This window comes from Sinohyriopsis cumingii, chromosome 9 (genome assembly GCF_028554795.1).
Source record: "Sinohyriopsis cumingii isolate HCF-2022 chromosome 9, ASM2855479v2, whole genome shotgun sequence".
Taxonomy (NCBI): domain Eukaryota; kingdom Metazoa; phylum Mollusca; class Bivalvia; order Unionida; family Unionidae; genus Sinohyriopsis; species Sinohyriopsis cumingii.
In genome coordinates, this window is record NC_142969.1 from 40,095,160 (window position 1) to 40,114,685 (window position 19,526).

Genomic DNA, 19,526 nt, shown 5'->3' on the forward strand with positions numbered 1-19,526 from the left:
TCTGATGAAGAATGCTTATATTATGTATCAGATGAAGAATGCATACATTATGTATCAGTTGTAGAATGCATATATTATGTATCTGATGAAGAATGGATATATTATGTATCAGATGAAGAATCCATAGATTATGTATCAGATGAAGAATGCATAGATTATGTATGAGGTAAAGAATGCATTAATTATATATCAGATAAAGAATGAATAGATTATGTATCAGATGAAGAATGCATTGATTATGTATCTGCTGAAGAATCCATATATTATGTATCAGATAAAGAATGCTTAGATTATGTATCAGGTAAAGAAGGCATATATTATGTATCAGATAAAGAATGAATAGATTATGTATCTGATGAAGAATCCATAGATTATTATCAGGTAAAGAATGCATATCTAATGTATCAGATAAAGAATGCATATATTATGTATTAGATAAAGAATGCATATATTATGTATCAGATGAAGAATGCATATATTATGTATCAGGTAAAGAATGCATAAATTATGTATCAGATAAAGAATGAATAGATTATGTATCTGATGAAGAATCCATAGATTATTATCAGGTAAAGAATGCATATCTAATGTATCAGATAAAGAATGCATATATTATGTATCTGATGAAGAATGCATTGATTATGTATCTGCTGAAGAATCCATATATTATGTATCAGATAAAGAATGCTTAGATTATGTATCAGGTAAAGAAGGCATATATTATGTATCAGATAAAGAATGAATAGATTATGTATCTGATGAAGAATCCATAGATTATTATCAGGCAAAGAATGCATATCTAATGCATCAGATAAAGAATGCATATATTATGTATTAGATAAAGAATCCATATATTATGTATCTGATGAAGAATGCATATATTATGTATCAGGTAAAGAATGCATAAATTATGTATCAGATAAAGAATGAATAGATTATGTATCTGATGAAGAATCCATAGATTATTATCAGGTAAAGAATGCATATCTAATGTATCAGATAAAGAATGCATATATTATGTATTAGATAAAGAATGCATATATTATGTATCAGATGAAGAATGCATATATTATGTATCAGGTAAAGAATGCATAAATTATGTATCAGATAAAGAATGAATAGATTATGTATCTGATGAAGAATCCATAGATTATTATCAGGTAAAGAATGCATATCTAATGTATCAGATAAAGAATGCATATATTATGTATCTGATGAAGAATGCATTGATTATGTATCTGCTGAAGAATCCATATATTATGTATCAGATAAAGAATGCTTAGATTATGTATCAGGTAAAGAAGGCATATATTATGTATCAGATAAAGAATGAATAGATTATGTATCTGATGAAGAATCCATAGATTATTATCAGGCAAAGAATGCATATCTAATGCATCAGATAAAGAATGCATATATTATGTATTAGATAAAGAATCCATATATTATGTATCTGATGAAGAATGCATATATTATGTATCAGGTAAAGAATGCATAAATTATGTATCAGATAAAGAATGAATAGATTATGTATCTGATGAAGAATCCATAGATTATTATCAGGTAAAGAATGCATATCTAATGTATCAGATAAAGAATGCATATATTATGTATTAGATAAAGAATGCATATATTATGTATCAGATGAAGAATGCATATATTATGTATCAGGTAAAGAATGCATAAATTATGTATCAGATAAAGAATGAATAGATTATTATCAGGTAAAGAATGCATATCTAATGTATCAGATAAAGAATGCATATATTATGTATTAGATAAAGAATGCATATATTATGTATCAGATGAAGAATGTATAGATTATGTATCAGATGAAAAATGCATTGATTATGTATCTGATGAAGAATCCATAGATTATGTATCAGATAAAGAATGCTTAGATTATGTATCAAGTAAAGAAGGCATATATTATGTATCAGATGAATAATGCATAGATTATATATCTGATGAAGAATGCATAGATTATGTATCAGATAAAGGATGCATAGATTATGTATCTGATGAAGAATGCATATATTACGTATCTGATGAAGAATGCATTGATTATGCATCTGATTAAGAATGCATATGTTATGTGCAAGGTAATGAATGCATAAATTATGTATCATATAAAAATTGCTTAGATTATGTATCAGGTAAAGAAGGCATAGATTATGTATCTGATGAAGAATGCATATATAATGTATCTGATGAAGAATGCATAGATTATGTATGTGATGAAGAATGTATAGACTATGTATCAGATGAAGAATGCATTGATCATGTATCTGATGAAGAATCCATAGATTATGTATCAGATAAAGAATGCTTAGATTATGTATCAGATGAATAATGCATAGATTATGTATCAGATAAAGAATGCATAGATTATGTATCAGATAAAGAATGCATAGATTATGTATCAGATAAAGAATGCATATATTATGTATCAGACAAAGAATGTATAGATTATGTATCAGATAAAGAATGCATAGATTATGTATCAGATAAAGAATGCATATATTATGTATATGATGAAGAATGAATAGTTATGTATCAGATAATGAATGCGTGGATTATGTAATAGATAAAGATTGCATATATTATGTGACTGATAAAGAATGCATATATTATGTAAGATAAATAATACATAGGTTATGTATCTGATAAAGAATGCATCGATTATGTATCATTCAAAAAATGCATAGATTATGTATCAGATGAAGAATGCATATAGTATGTATCTGATAAAGATTGCATAGATTATATGTCAGATAAAGGATGCATAGGTTATGCACAAGATAAGAAATGCATAGATTATGTACCAGATGAGGAATGGATTAATTATGTATCTAATGAAGAATGGATTAATTATGTATCTAATGAAGAATATTATGAATATGTGTCAGATAAAGAATATATGGAATATGTACCAGACAAATAATGCAGAGAGTATGTATCAGACATATAATGCATATATTATGTATCTGATAAAGAATGCATATATTATGCATCAGATAAGAAATGCGTAGATTATGTATCTGATGAAGAATGCATATATTATGTATCTGATAAAGAATGCATATATTATGCATCAGATAAGAAATGCGTAGATTATGTATCTGATGAAGAATGCATATATTATGTATCTGATGAAGAATGAATAGATTATGTATCAGATAAAGAATGCATCGATTATGTATCAGACAAAGAATGTATAGATTATGTATTAGATAAAGAATGCATATATTATGTATCTGTTAAAGAATGCATAGATTATGTATCTGTTAAAGAATGCATAGATTATGTATCTGATAAGGAATGCATAGAGTATGTATCAGAAGAAGAATGGATTAATTATGTCTCTGATGAAGAATTTTAAGATTATGTATCAGATAAATAATGCATAGAATATGTACCAGATAAAGAATGTATAGAGAATGTAGCTGATAAAGAATGCATTGATTATGTATCAGATAAAGATTGCATATATTATGTACTTGGTAAAGAATGTATAGATTATGTATCAGATATAGATTACATATATTATATACAAGATAAGGAATGCATATATTATGTACCAGATAATGAATGCATAGGGTATGTATCAGATGAAGAATGAAACAATTATGTATCTGATGAAGATTCTTAAGATTATGTATCCGACAAAGAATGTATTTATTATATGTCTGATAAAGAATGCATAGATTATGTATTTGATAAAGAATGTATAGATTATTTATCAGATAATGAATGGATAGGTTATGTAAATGACAAAGACTGCATAAATTATGTATCAGATTAAGAATGTATAGATTCTGTATCTGAGAAAGAATTCATCGATTATGTACCATATAAGGAATGCATATATTATGTATCAGATGAAGAATGCATAGATTATGTATCAGATAAAGAATGCATACATTATGTATCAGATAAAGAATGTATAGATTATGTATCAGATAAAGAATGCATAGATTATGTATCAGATAAAGAATGCATAGATTATGTATCAGATAAAGAATGTATAGGGTATGTATCTGAGAAAGATTGCATGGAATAGGAATCAGATAAGGAATGCATTGATTATGTATCAGATGAATAATGCATATATTATGTATCTAATGAAGAATGCATATATTATGTATTTAATGAAGAATGCATATATTATGTATCAGTAATGAAATCATAGATTATGTATCAGATGTAGAATGCATATATTATGTATCAGAGAATGAATGCATAGATTATGTATCAGATAAAGAATGCATAGATTATGTATCAGATGAAGAATGCATAGATTATGTATCAGATAAAGAATGCATATATTATGTCTCAGATTATGAGTGCATAGATTATGTACTAGATGAGAAATGCATATATTATGTATCTGATGAAGAATGCATAGATTATGTGTCAGATGAAGAATGCATAGATTATGTATCTGATGAATAATGCATAGATTATGTATCAGATAATGAATGTATAGGGTATGTATCTGATAAAGATTGTATAGAATATGAATCAGATAAGGAATGCATAAATTATGTATCAGATGAATACTGCATATATTATGTATGAGATTATGAATGCATTGATTATGTACCAGATAAAGAATGCATATATTATGTAAAATATAAATAATGCATTGTGTATGTATCAGATGAAGCATGCAAAAATTATGTATCTGATGAAGAAGATAATATATCTGATAAATAATATATATACATTATGTACTAGATAAAGAATTTCATAGATTATGTATCAGATAAAGAATGCATAGAGTATGTATCTGGTAAAGAATGCAAAGATTATGTATCAGATAATGTATGTATAGATTATGTATCTGAGAAAGAATGCTTTCATTATGTATCAAATAAAGAATGCATATAGCATGTATCTGATGAAGAATGCATAGATTATGTATCAGATAAAGAATGCATAGATTATGTAACTGACAAAAAATGCATAGATTATGTGTCAGATGAAGAATGTATAGATTATTTATCTGATGAAAAATGCATGTATTAAGTTCGGTAAAAATGCAAAACAATGTATGTGCAATTGAAAAGTTTGTATATTTGACCATAGCCCTCGCTTTATCTGTCCTTTGAAAGACCACCCCGCAAAAAAAAAAATATATCTCTCGATCGGATGGTAAGCATGTAGTCAATATTTCGACAAGGCATACTTAATTTTCGCCCTGTGGTTTTATAATATATATATATATATATATATATATATATATATATATATATATATATATATATATATATAGAGAGAGAGAGAGAGAGAGAGAGAGAGAGAGAGAGAGAGAGAGAGAGAGACAAACGGAAGGACGAAATGACAAGCAGAGACATAATTTCACAATATCCCCCACTCGCCACAAGTTTGGGAATGGTTATTTATTTCTCCAAATTTATAAGAACATACAACTAAATATTTAAATGCATTGTTCCCGCATTTCCTGATTCCATCGATATACCCACCATATTTTATTTTTTTTAAAAGCCTACACCTTGCCCAAACGGTGAAAACAAGGTTACCACCAAACGATAAAAATTGTTTTCGCCGCTATTTGTCATAGCTCATACAACATTGCTACAAATCACATAATTTTCGTTTTCTACACAAACGAGCAGCACACCGTAAGAGACTAATGTTGATAACGCGAACCAATTCCAACCATTCAAAATAAAGTTTTAGACAATCTGCCCACTAAACCTCAAACAAAAAGCTAACAGCCTAACTGTGAAAGTAATCATTTTTTTTAAGATAAAAAGAACAACCAGGAAACAAAAGCTATTAATATTTTTGTTATATTATTATTGTTATAAAAACCACATAATAAAAATAGAATTTCGCCTGTGTGTATTTTAGCTCGAGTCACCACATTAATTTTTGAAAAACAAATAGTAAAAGCGACCATCCCTAAAGTTATAACCTAGCACGAAGGTTATGGAACAACCTACTTCATCCTACCTTTTTCGAATCCGTAACTAGGATGAAAAACTCTGCGTCACTCTTAGATTTATATGCCACGAAAATTAAAACCAGACACCAAAACGTTATAGGTGCATTTAATTATGAATAAAGACCAGGTGCTACATAACATTTTACAATTTATAACATCCGCAAAGCAAAACAAAAATTGTTTAACAGCGCACATAAAAATAAATGCAAGATTCATGGGCTGTCAGATCAATACCATATGGACACTTGGATCTAGGTAGGCGAGAAAAGACAAACTGCAACTAGACTGATACATTGTGTATAAATAATTATATTCCATGAGCAAGGTAGTTATACATATATCTAAGAAGCAGGCAATCGTAACACACGATATAACTTTATTAATTCTGTGATCAGAATTTGATAACATTAAAACGTAAATAAATTATACTACTGTAATTAAGTAATATGTAGCAACCTTAAAATACCTTTAATCTGCGTTAACATAGACGAATTAAACTTTGATATTTGTAAAATATAAACATATTAAAACACATACTCAGTAGGGTCGATAGTGTAGTTTCATTCTAAATTCATTGGATGAAATCGTTTACGAATCTCACGCAATTTTTATGAGTAGATTCTCTGGTTGAAGGATGCGCATGATTATGAGATAATTTGAAGCAATTTAAAATGCTGACATTCAGGTTAAAAAATGGGGGAGCATGCGGAAAAATGAAAATCAATTTAAGATAATTTGACTTATGTATTAGAATTTCATGATACATGATCATAAGACTGATGGAAAAATGCAGCAAAATGTATTCATTTTTTTCATCGAATGGAATTTTAAAAAATTAAATCAATATTTAACGTCCAACAATTCATCTTGAGGTATTAATAGCAGTCCTGTAAGTGAGTATATTACTATAGTAGTATTTAAAGTTTGCATCGTTTCTTAAACTTCAAATCAAACGACAAACATTTTGCAAATCTTGATTCTTTTCTTATCTGTCTGACCCACTGCTGGAAGTCCTATTTTTGAAAATTCACACGATGTTTTCATTGAGCTATTATCTCTTTGTCTCTGTCTCTCTGTCTCTCTGTCTGTCTGTCTCTCTGTCTCTCTCTGTCTCTGTCTCTCTCTCTCTCTCTCTCTCTCTCTCTCTCTATATATATATATATATATATATATATATATATATATATATATATATATATATATATATATATATATATATTTGATTCTAGGCAAAAGAGACATATCTTGAATTTATGAAGACTCCTCATCCAGAGTGAAAATGTATTTGTATCAAATATGAATTACCACAATCGACCTCAGGCGCAATTAAGTCGTAATCCAGTTCACCCACCGTATTTATTAGAAGGAAGTGGTGTGTGCGCATGTGTGTGAAGATAAATATGTCTGAATTGATTTCATTTTTTTTCTTCTCGAAACAACTACCTATATGTTCATGCCAGCTAAGCTTGATATCCTCATCGCTGTTTTACTAATAAAGTTGGCAAATACAAAGGACAACTATGTTAAACTTAATTACATTGTAGCTATCATGAAAACAATTTCATATACGGTTCTTAGTTGGCAGTCGCTGGTTTAAGTCCATCGTGTTTCGTATTACAATATCTAACAACCTTAAAAATAAAGAAAGTCTTGCATTTTATATATGCCATCAACATTCTGTGTGTAATGAGGTAGCAGTTTGTAAACTCCGTCATTAATAATGGCACATGTAATTAAATCGTCTCTTAGCGACTAACTGTAGATCGAATAGACAAAAACGTTTAAATCAGCATATTGTAATGTTGAAATGGTTAGAGCATTCAACATTTAAAGTACTAAATTTATTTTAAAATATATATAATAATAAGACATGCGTCATGTAAATTACTTTAGTGTTGTTGTATATCTCTGTAATTAATTTATACCGATGGTTGCACGCTGTGTTTAATGGCGATGTAATAGTTGGCTTCTTTAACTTGAAAAATGCATACAATGCGCGAATTATAGCTATTTAGTTTGTCCCAAACATGTGTTTAATGGCTTTAACCTTTGCCTTGTTTGGCTTCTCGATTTCTAAAATAGCATACGAAACAAGAACGTATGATATTTGATTTGTCCAAAATATTTTATCCAGCCGAGTTGTCTGTTTCATTTATCCTCTTCTGTAGCGGTTACAACTCCTTATTTTTCCATCAATTCCAACTCCTCCATCTTCGTCAAGAATAAGAATGTGGGCTGCCTTTATAGAGATCTATATTTTCATTACAGACATAATATTCATCTTTATTTCCTTAAACATACATCTGTGTTGACTTAAGCAAATATCTAGATGTACTATAGCAATCACCTTGAATGCCTTAGTCGATTAAACAGAGAAAATATGCATCAAGGTTAAAATTTTAACAGGCATTTCCGTTGCCAAGCAAAGTAATTTATGTTGCGTATATATAGCTTGTAAATCCAAGGTAGATGCCTATTGCCAACCAAATACATATAAATGTTATTTTAAGGCGACAATGTTCCAAAGTATACTAACGGCAATCTAGTTTTGTATAAGCTACTATGTCTTCGCAGTGAAACACTACCCTGGGTCTCACCATGGCAAATGTTATTACTTGAGGGTTGTTGATAATGTAGCCAACGAACTATGAAACTCTCCACCATACGGTTGGTCATTATTGTTCGGTTTCGATAAGTGAAAAGACAGGGCACATTTTGTCTAGACCTTTTGACTATGTTGAGGATGGGCAACGTACCTTTTTGGAGTACATATCTAAAAACAGTGCTTAAACAAAGGCTTTGCTTACATCGAACAGGTAATTGATTATTTTCGAACGGTATTCTTATGAGTGTGTGGGAAGCCAGATAAATATTTTATCCCAGAGCAAGCGCCATGGGTACTGCTAACATTGCTTGAGGGGTGATATACCAGATCACTGAGCGATGTGCTCCGTCAGCGTTCAGCACAAGAATCCCATCCAGAAGCGCCGAGATATTTCGTAACTACTTAATACAACAAAGGATGGAACTGCGTACATTCTTGTGATAGGAGGTTTTTTCACAAAGATGCTTAAGTTGCTGCCTTTGTATATTATGGGGCACATCGGTGTTGCAAGAGCGTTGCTTTTAAACACTGTTCTTGTGGAGTACCTCGTATGCTTTTGTTTGAAGAAACAGACAGTTGGAAAGAACGATATTTAACAATTGAATGTCTTTTTGAAAATTAGGAAGGCACAACGTTTCCAAATTAACCTCAGTGCAATTGGATTGTGGAACGAGACAACCGAACTCTGTAACAGGTGAGAGCTTTATATATTGAAGATGGTAACAGCATCTGGCTCTAATGAACGCTGCATAACTAGTATCCAAAAAGAAACTTAATGGATTTACCTAAGTTGATTTTAGGACGAGAAGGGAATTTTTCGTGTAGTTGGCAAAACACCGGAAGAGGAGCGGTAGAATTTGCAAAGTTTTGGTTTCAGCTATACATGAACAAGTTGGGCTGCAAACGAGGAAGCACGAGAGAAGTTAGGCAGTGCAATTAGGTACTATATAGTAATTTATGAATGTCAAGATTCATGGTCATTATTTCTCTGTGGCTTTGAACTGATGAGGTTACATAATCCACTGAGAACAATAATGAAAACAACAAAAAGTGCAAGGGAATTGGGCTGGATTTTGGTGAATAGTTGAAAAGACAAGAAATGTAATAAGACAAAAAAGATTACTTATTTCAGTCGATTGAAGCCAAACTGTACACGCTCTGTAGTTATACCAGAATCTTCCGACACAGAAAAATCATACTATGGGGATGATGAGACGGACGAAGAAAGGACGTCGCGATAATTCACTACGGCACAAAGAACTAAGCTGAGTGGACGGTGCGAGACCGTTATAAACGGACATGAACATGTTATCAACGGAATTACTGATGTGTCCCAGGTCTATTATACTTATGTTCAAATGAAACATGTTATCATGACAAGCCGATGGCTAGTGTTAGGATTTTGGTCCTGCATCGGCTTAATTGCAGGTTATAAATCAAAAGGAAGGTTGGCTAAATGCGTTTTGTTTAACACGATGACGAAATATCCAAAAAACGTTGAAAGGTCATTAAAACAATTGACAGCTTCATATATTACAACATCGTTGCACGATCATTTGACCTTGTTATAGAAAACGAAAAATGATTTTCACTTTGCGCAGTCATAAATTATATTCATTCCCACGTAACAGTTGAATATGATGGCAGATTCCTCATCCTGCGAGAACTTTCATAGTTTTGATATCAATACTTGCCAAATTTGATTCCTAAATACGAGTAACTTAATAGGTTTCAGAATTAATTACTTGCTGTCGATGACAGATGCAGAATATTTTCTTAATTGCAATCCTGCTTCGATAAAAGCGCAAAATTACTTTTTTGAAAAACTAAAATAAGAAGACAAACAAAGAATAGAAATATGTGTATTTCTTTACAATATAAAGCAAACCTTAATACTAAGACAAAATCTATTTAGTATGTGTAATGATAACTTCAGTCAACCAGGTGGTTGTAATGCCTCGTGTCTACTATGAATAAAATGTTATATACATTTTGGTATGGAAATAAAACTTTGTTTCTTTTAACTTTCGTAGCGTTATCTTTGCGTTTTTAAATCTTAGACTAAAAAACAACGCATCTTTATCAGTAAAATCTGTATCATTTCAAGTAAGAAGTGGTCATAAGTGAGGCAATTCAATTTTCATTATAGCACATTTTATGACATTGGTATTTTGCGGCAAAATTAATATTTTCTTGGCACAAACATTGGTGAAAGATATATGTATATATTGTCAGTTGATACAAATAAAGAGTTTTGGGTCGCCTATGAAAAATAACATAATTTCAGAAGCATATAAACCTTCTGACCCCAAAAATGTCTGATAGGCTTTTATTGATTAAACACAAATTAAATTGATTAATTAAAATTAAACTGATTAAATTAAAAATATTTTCGGACTTAAAAGCAAATGGATTCATCTATAAATTCGAGATTTAGATGGCGGTATATTTACTTTTGGCCCAGATAAATCATATTAGCCTTGAGTTACCTAGATTTAATCAATGACGTAACAACCAAAGACATTAATTATATTTAAAGAATTGATAATGATGATTATTAGGTTAGAAAAACAGGTAGATCTCTCTGTCGCATGAGTAAGAATAATGTATAGGTGCTGTTATTTTTGTCAGTGTTCTCTCCAGAGTCATTTATGTTTTCTTACATAAAGATTGACGATATTATAATTCACGCATAACTACATTTATTGACTGTGACCTTTATCAGATTTTAGCGGTTAAAAGTAAATACCAAATTGTATCGGTAGGTTTTAAAAGGTCTTAGCAAATACAGCTGTTAAGCAACATTTTTCATATATGCAAACTTAACATCATATAGTAGGGCTTTTCCAACTGCGTGCTAGTACCCAGCCGTATCAAAAATACCCCTTACAAATGCCAATAAGGGAACCATGAAGATTTTGATTTAGAAAATGGCATGACTATATTCTAATCGAATCAGTATAATTCCTAATTTAATTTCGATGTGTCCACTTCTAATGATATGTCTCACATAGTCTCCTGTTCTGCAGACGCATTCCAAGCATATAATCAAAGTTATCTGGTTCAATGATTCTTATGGAAGATGTTGATGTTGATATTAAGATATCCTACCTGTTCTGTCCTACTGTGCTGAAATCCTGGTTTTAGTAACTCGTTTGGTATTGAAAGAGTAAATGCAAACTTCCTTACATATGTATTGATGATTACAAACTCTACTGCAAATAATTTTGTTATCGGTGAATTAAAGCAGAACGTCCTAAAGCAGTATTCATTATGAAGCTAATAAAATATCGGTTGAAAATACTAAGAACGTACAACAGCAGGCATACAACAATTTGTTTTAAAATGCAACTACAATGGTCACATTCATCAGGCTGTAAGCTATGGCTACGTGATATCAACTATATACTCATTTCGTATGGATTAGTACAAACCAAAATGTAGGAGATAGATACAAAATTTATAAATTTCTTCAAGCAAATATGACTCGATGCTCACATAAAATAGTGGGATTCAAAACTTAATTAAGATAGACTTTAGCTGCAAACAATAACTAAGTATTATAGAAAACCCATTATATCTTAGTTTCACATGCACGGTTAGAGGAAAGTATCCGAATATTAGTGTTCATATGTGTTGGCATGATCGCACACACTTCCAGGAACGTATGTCTCTTGAGCAACGTCGATACAAAAATGGAATACCCATTTATTAGCGCAGAGCTTTTGAATGGCTTCATAAACTAATTATCTTATTATAAACCCTTTAGAAAACACGTTTTTATCTGCACTGCAAATTATAAACAAAACTACATTGAACTCAGTATGTAATTTGGAATATATGAACTTAACCACATTCCATGACTCGTATAATGTAACCAAATGACGAATAACAATGGCAAAGTTCGTCATTTGTTTAATTCTATTTCTCTTTATCTCCTTCACGTTCTTGTCACTACTTGTTTATCTGGCCGACAAAGTAGAATAAAATGTACAGCTTGTTCTTAAATCTTAAATATATAACAAAGAAATAAAACGCCAATAATCTTGTAAACCCTAATGAATAACAATTATATTAATCATTATATATGTATCTATATCATTTGCTTTAACTCACATGCTTATAGTATGTGTTTATACTGTTGCATGTATTATGTAATTCGGGTAAGTGGCCTCTATTACCTGAAAAAAGAACTTTGTTAATTACTTCAACTGGGGTGATCATATTAAACTAGATGGTCTCACAAGCTCGATTGTAACACAATACCTTAAAACTATTCGGACTAATTAGATTAAAAATAATATTTCATGGTTTTGGCTTATCTCATGGCATCGCCTGAACTATGGGCTTTGTCAGCATTAACGGTCACATAAGGAGACGCAATCCTTTACTCTGTTAATTAAAATTAAGAAAACTAGGGATTTAACGTTATAATGAAATCTACTGTTTCCAACAAAGACTTTCAATAACATCCATAATCAGGTAGGGACTCAGCATAAAATTTAAAATCAAACAGTTTTACAACATCACTCATAAAAATACACACTGTTCCCATGACGAAACTAGTGTTGAAGACATAATATGGGCAAACGTAGACGTAAACAATCGATGCCAACAGTACCGGACGGAAATGATTGACACTGAGTTGTATGGCTAACAAGACAAAAAATATCTTATTACAGTGCTAAAAGGCTACAAAATTGATCGATTGATTCACTGATTGTTCTTTACTTGCAATGCAAATATAGATAGATCACATTGGACTGGCAGAATATTACTTAGTCAATTGGATGTCATTCAGTCATTAAATGCTGTAAAACAGGGCTAAGGCTCATATATGAGGGTCATAACGTAAATTTGATATACGTCGTAAATGCAAGACAGTAGATCGTAAAAAAGTGTACCCTTTCTTTGCAGTGTAGTGAGCAACGTGCACTGTATAGAGTTTACTGGATACTCACGGCAGAGAGAACATGATTTAAAATAGTGTACGTTAATATGAACAGGTTTAACGCCATTGCTCAGCGCAAGATAGGCCATACATAGTGGCCATTATAAATGGTGGAGGAAAAACCCGGCAAAACCCAGAGAAGAAACATGGATCACATTAGGCTGCACGCATGCTCACTGGCCGATGCCTGGACTTAAATCCATATAGACATAGTGGAGATGCCAGAAAACAAAATAACATTAACATTAACATTAATTATATTTAAAGAATTGATGATGTCTGCCTTTCCTGCCTCAGTACACTCAAATCACATGTGATATATCAGTGCATCATTTGTTTGGTTCAAGAACCTATCAGGATCGGTTTTCATTGTTTTGTAATATAACTACTTAGATTTTAATGCAAACAACGAGCTTTAAAGATAGCGTTACTTGATTGTGAGTTCCCGACAATTTTAAATTTCCAAAGAGTAATTTACTCGTCAAACTTCCAAAACTGATAAACGTTTAATATCTATCCTCCGAATTAAGGGGTGTAAACTAAAGAATCGCCTACTTAGAGTAATATCGTTGAAGATTAATTTGCTAACTAAACGTATTGGTGAATTGTGTATTGTTCCTTAATCCATTGAATATGTCATATTTATGGATCAACCCTAATGTGTCAGCTAAACTCCACAATAAATAAATAATAGGGATTTCTTCTCCCTTTCCATTGCATGTCTTTGCGTGCGAGATGACTGTATGTACTGTTTGTAAGTACTATTTATTCTGTACCTTTAGACAGGTTCACGCTTGTATTTGTACTGTTTGTTTGATAAAACGACGTAGCTACGTTTAACTTTTCCCATCTTATTTGAAAAAGTAAGTAAAAGCTAAAACCATTTGGTTTTCTTTACAAGGTAAGTTAAAAGACATCGACACATTTTTGTCCTTTGGATTAGGTTAGCAGTTATTAATAATTAGTTCTGATATATTTTCTCAACGATCACTTTTATTATTATATACTCTTTTCTTCCTCTGTTAAGTATACATTGACAGAACCGTGCAATATTCTACGATAGTAAACACAATGATATTGCACGCACGTGGACGACACATGTGCCTAAAAATAGCATAGAGTACTAGGAACTGCTTTTTAAGAAAACCATGTTCACTCATGTATTAGATTGTAGGTTTCAGTTTATTAGTTATTAGATTTGTTTGTGGATGAACTAGAACAGCTGTTTCATCTTTTTGAAAATAGAGATAATAAAGTGAACAACGTGTACGAGTTTACTGAATCACGAATGAAACTTTGAAACAAGCAAATGAATGAACGTTATACTCGCAAAGTCCACAACCAGCGTGAGAGACGCAGAATTGAAAATGCCATTCTGATCATTTAACAAGTTATTTAGGAGAAATGTTCGTCACTTTTTGTTAATAGAATGGTTCAGACTATGACTAATGCTCTCTGGAGTATATAAAAATAGCAGAGTAAATCATACTGAGGGTAAGGGTTGTCGCATATCTATCATATACGTACCATTTTATAAATGAAAGTACTAAATTCATGGGGAACAAATGCAACTGAAGGTTTCGCTTTAAACGTAATGGTCTCAGAACCAATTAGCAAAGACGACGGAGATATCTCATTCCTACTGGCTGTATGGATTGTGACAGCAGCTACTTTGCAATTTTCCGTGTCATTTTGTTTCATTCAATGTTTAGGTTAGGCCAGCGATAGACGCCAAACAGGTCATAACATAGCTGGGGGAGGATGCAAATGACCAGGCATGCATATGGATACTTCAGCTTTTAATAAGAATTGCCAAAACTATACTTACATGTTTGCATCTTGAGTTTCCTCACAATGTATTTTTCTTAGTTCTTCAAATCCAAATTACATGAGCTATGTAATCGGTTCTGAAGCTTGATTACACATTTCGAAATGAAATTGTGCTGTAATTTCCACTACGTTCCAAGTGCAATAGCATTCTCATTACTGCACTCAGATGAGAATATGGTGAGATTCCATAGCGTCATTTCTCACATTAGAATTGAAATAGTTCATATATATCTCACATTATAATTCCAAGCATTCAATGACAGAACAGAAACACAATTGCAGCTGAGTCATGCTACGTACATCCCTGCTCAAATCAGACACTTGCATTATGTGTGGAATTTAGACAGCTAATAGATCCAGATCCAGCGGAGTTGAGTAGAATCGACCCCCCGAAAAAAAAACCTACCATAATCCATTATTTCCAGGCCAACTGGAAATGCTGTTGCAATGCACATTCATTCACAATTTGACTTTAAATTTCAGCTTTCAGTAGAAACGCGACAACTCGTTTTAAAAATGATAGCGAATTCGCGACTAAGTTAAAATTTTGTTGTGCGGATTTATGTGAGCAATACTATTGTTGTTGTGTATTGATGACTTTTGGCTTGTATATTTATTTGGGAATACAGCATAAATTCAATTACTTTGTTTCTTGTAGTGTATTTTTATATAATTAAAACTGCGGTAGATTAAGAAAATGAGTACATAACAAAAAGGTTACTGCATTTGTTTGTCGGATGGATACTTTACTCCCACAGCTCGTGCGGAATCCATCGGAAAAAACTCGTTCATATTTTCCCATACAAACGCAGTAACCTATAAATATGTTTGAACTTATTTATATAATTTCATATGCAACCCATGAACCAGCATATTTTACAAAATTATTCAAGTACATAATTATTAAATTGGTGCCGATAAATGCTACTAGTTTCCTTGATGATAGTGCGTCTGTGTCCCATATTTGTCCTTGGAAATGATCCCCATTGTTAGACTGTCGCACATATCGTAACATTTGTGTATTAATATCAATGAGGGGAAAACACCAAGACATTTTTGTTCATTTTGATTTATATGCTAAGATGTTATAAAACTAATTAATTTGCTCGAATAATTGAACACGTATGTTTACCATTAGCCTATAGTATTTAGCTAAGATATTGATTTGAAGTGTGTCTCGGTGTATGTACCCAAACAAGTCCATAGAGAAGTAAATTTAATTATTGCAGCAATATTTGGTAAGGATTTGTAAACCTAAGTGCTTTGAAAGTTCTACCCGAATTTCGTGTATAACCATAATGCATAATTGTTTGATGGAACAAAGCATAAATATGTTACTAATTTCTTGCTGTATGTTGCCAAAAGCTAAACGACACTAGTCCTAACAAAAAAGAGTCGTGTCCTTCCGCAGATCGAAAGCCTCAGAGACATTTTATATTTTATGATTTTTGATCTCTCAGAACGAGTGCATTGATTAGTGCCATTGTGCTGACCTTACATATGGATAACCGAATACAGGCCTGCTTTAAAATTATGAAATTATCTACAAAATGTAACGAATCAAAACCAGACAGTATAATGTAATACAACTTCACATCCCTGTTTCTACAATATTTCGTATATTTCATTCCTAATTGCTCACTGGATCTCTAAATGTAATTTAAGATATCTGATTTGAACAGAAATACTCCAGCGAACATTTTAAATAGGTACAAATTATTTTTTAATGCTACTATTCTTTAAATCTTAAAACTTTAAAAATATATGTTACCTAACTTCGGCGTTATAAAGAATGTATGTATAACACGTATAATTATATATTCGTAGTATCTAGAGTAAGTTTACTCCCATCGGTTAGTCTGCACTGATTTCGGCAAAAGCTGACGGTCAAATGGTCAGTCGGCACTGATTTCGGCAAAATATGACGGTCAAATGGTCGCATAATGAAGGATAACTGTTTTCAATTCCGTCTAGACCTTCACCAGTTTCAAGCTAATTTGACGATAGACGAAATGGAATAGCTTAATCCGCTGTTTTCGTCCTGACAGTTTTAACTAAGGTCACATCAAATGTGTACCATTTGGTGGAGAAATCAATGGTTTTGTCGTAATACTGGTTTCTTTCGGTTCTAACTGTATTATTTACGTTGTCTTTTGACAGCGTGTTCATAGTTTTGCCATCTGTTATCTTTTGTATTTCCTGCAGCGTCAGCCAAAGGAACAGCGAAAGTTAAGAAAAGAAAGTATAACGAATGTATTACCCTTCTGATCTTTTTGTTTCCTTTCCCTATTGTAGCATTATCTTTTTTTGAATACGATCTAAATCGATCTTATCTTACATCCATTAACATCGAATAATTTCTAAATTCCAAGTTCATATTTTTCTTCAATTCCCAATACATAAATCCGCCATACTTACTGATATGGACTCAACTATTCAGGATTTATATTTTCTGTAGAAGGAGATTAATCAAGCAATAGAATAAGTGCATTTAGTCTTTGAAATTGTATATCAAACATTTTCCAAAAAGTGATATATTTTATTTTGATTATCCAACGAATATATTTTGTGACTAATCTGCTGCAATCATTCTTGGATTAAATAACAGCCATCTTTGTTCATATTTTGTTCTTATCAATATCCCATGAGTTCATTTTAGACAATTTCACGGTATGTATATTTATGTTTCTGTAGACTATTATTGTCTAGAGTTATTTCCCTTCGACGTAATATCGTGATACACTAGAATTGATGTTTTAACTTAAATTATGATAAACATATTGAAATATTTTAAATATTTCCAAACAAATATTAAATAATCAATTTATGCATTTCGATTATTATTCTCCAATATCTGTTCTTTGCTCATCTTCTGAACCATCCTATATAAACAGCTTAATTTGATAAATAAATTATTATACGATCGAGGGTAAATATAACAAATTTAAAACAATTTATCTTTATATTTACATCATTGCATTTGAACCTAGTAGTAAATCCATTGGGTATGTCATATGATATCAATACTCCCCATCCAGTTAGAACTGAAAATAATATATATGTTGCATTGGCTATTGTTCTTTAACTTACTATAATTAGCTGAATTTATAAATATAATATATCATACAAATATAACTGTTAGTAGTTTCAGACCCAATACAATCAGACTTTAATCCAAAGAGGATAAGTGAAAGCGTATACTAAGGTCAAGGTCAAGATAAATCGAAAGTGGAAGAGCGACAATATAGAATACAATTATATTGATTAGAAAGAAAACGAAGGTCAAGACCAAGATTAATTCACTGAAGATGAGCGACAGCTTATAATAAAATCGTAGTGATTAAAAAAGAGAGCGAAAGTCAAGGTCAAGATAAATCGAAAGTGGAAGAGCGATAACATAGAATAAAATCATATTGATTAGAATGAGAACGAAAGTCAAGGTCATATATTAGTCGTTTTGTAAGTTATGATTGAAGACCATTGACGTCATTGACGTCATTGTGAATCATGTAACCTCTATTGTTATATGCTTATTTTTCCCCAGTTAACTTTACATTGTCAGAATCGTTCACTGAACTCGCGCGACAATACTCATATAGCATTTACGTGCATGAAGGAACTACTTTCTATTTTAACAAACAATGGACGCAGACGCCAGCACTTTTGATTTGTACACAAATCTTGTACACTCGCGTAAGAGGCTCTTTACCTTGTGGTTGTTTAAATTTGTTTCTGAATGAACTACAACAGATGTTTCGTGGACTGCCACATACCAGCTGTTTTGGCACATTCCGCGTTGATACAATGTTACGGATTTAGGCTAGCTACAGTATATAACATACGCAAGATAAGGTCCTTACATATAACATACAAGTGACAAGTCATATACTCTCTTCTTTAGCTGGTGATAAGAATGGCAAAATAAAATACACTTACAGTTTTACATCCTAAATTTCCTCAAAATGTATTTTCTTCATTCTGCAAATCTGAATTACATGAGCCATGTCATAGGTTTTCAATCTAGATTACACATTTCGAAATTGTGCTGTAATTTCGATGATAAGTGCAATTGCATCCTCCTTACTGCACTCAAAATGAAATAAGCATTAAATTCCATAGCGTCTTTTTGATAATTGCAATTGAAAGACTTCATATTTTTCCCACAT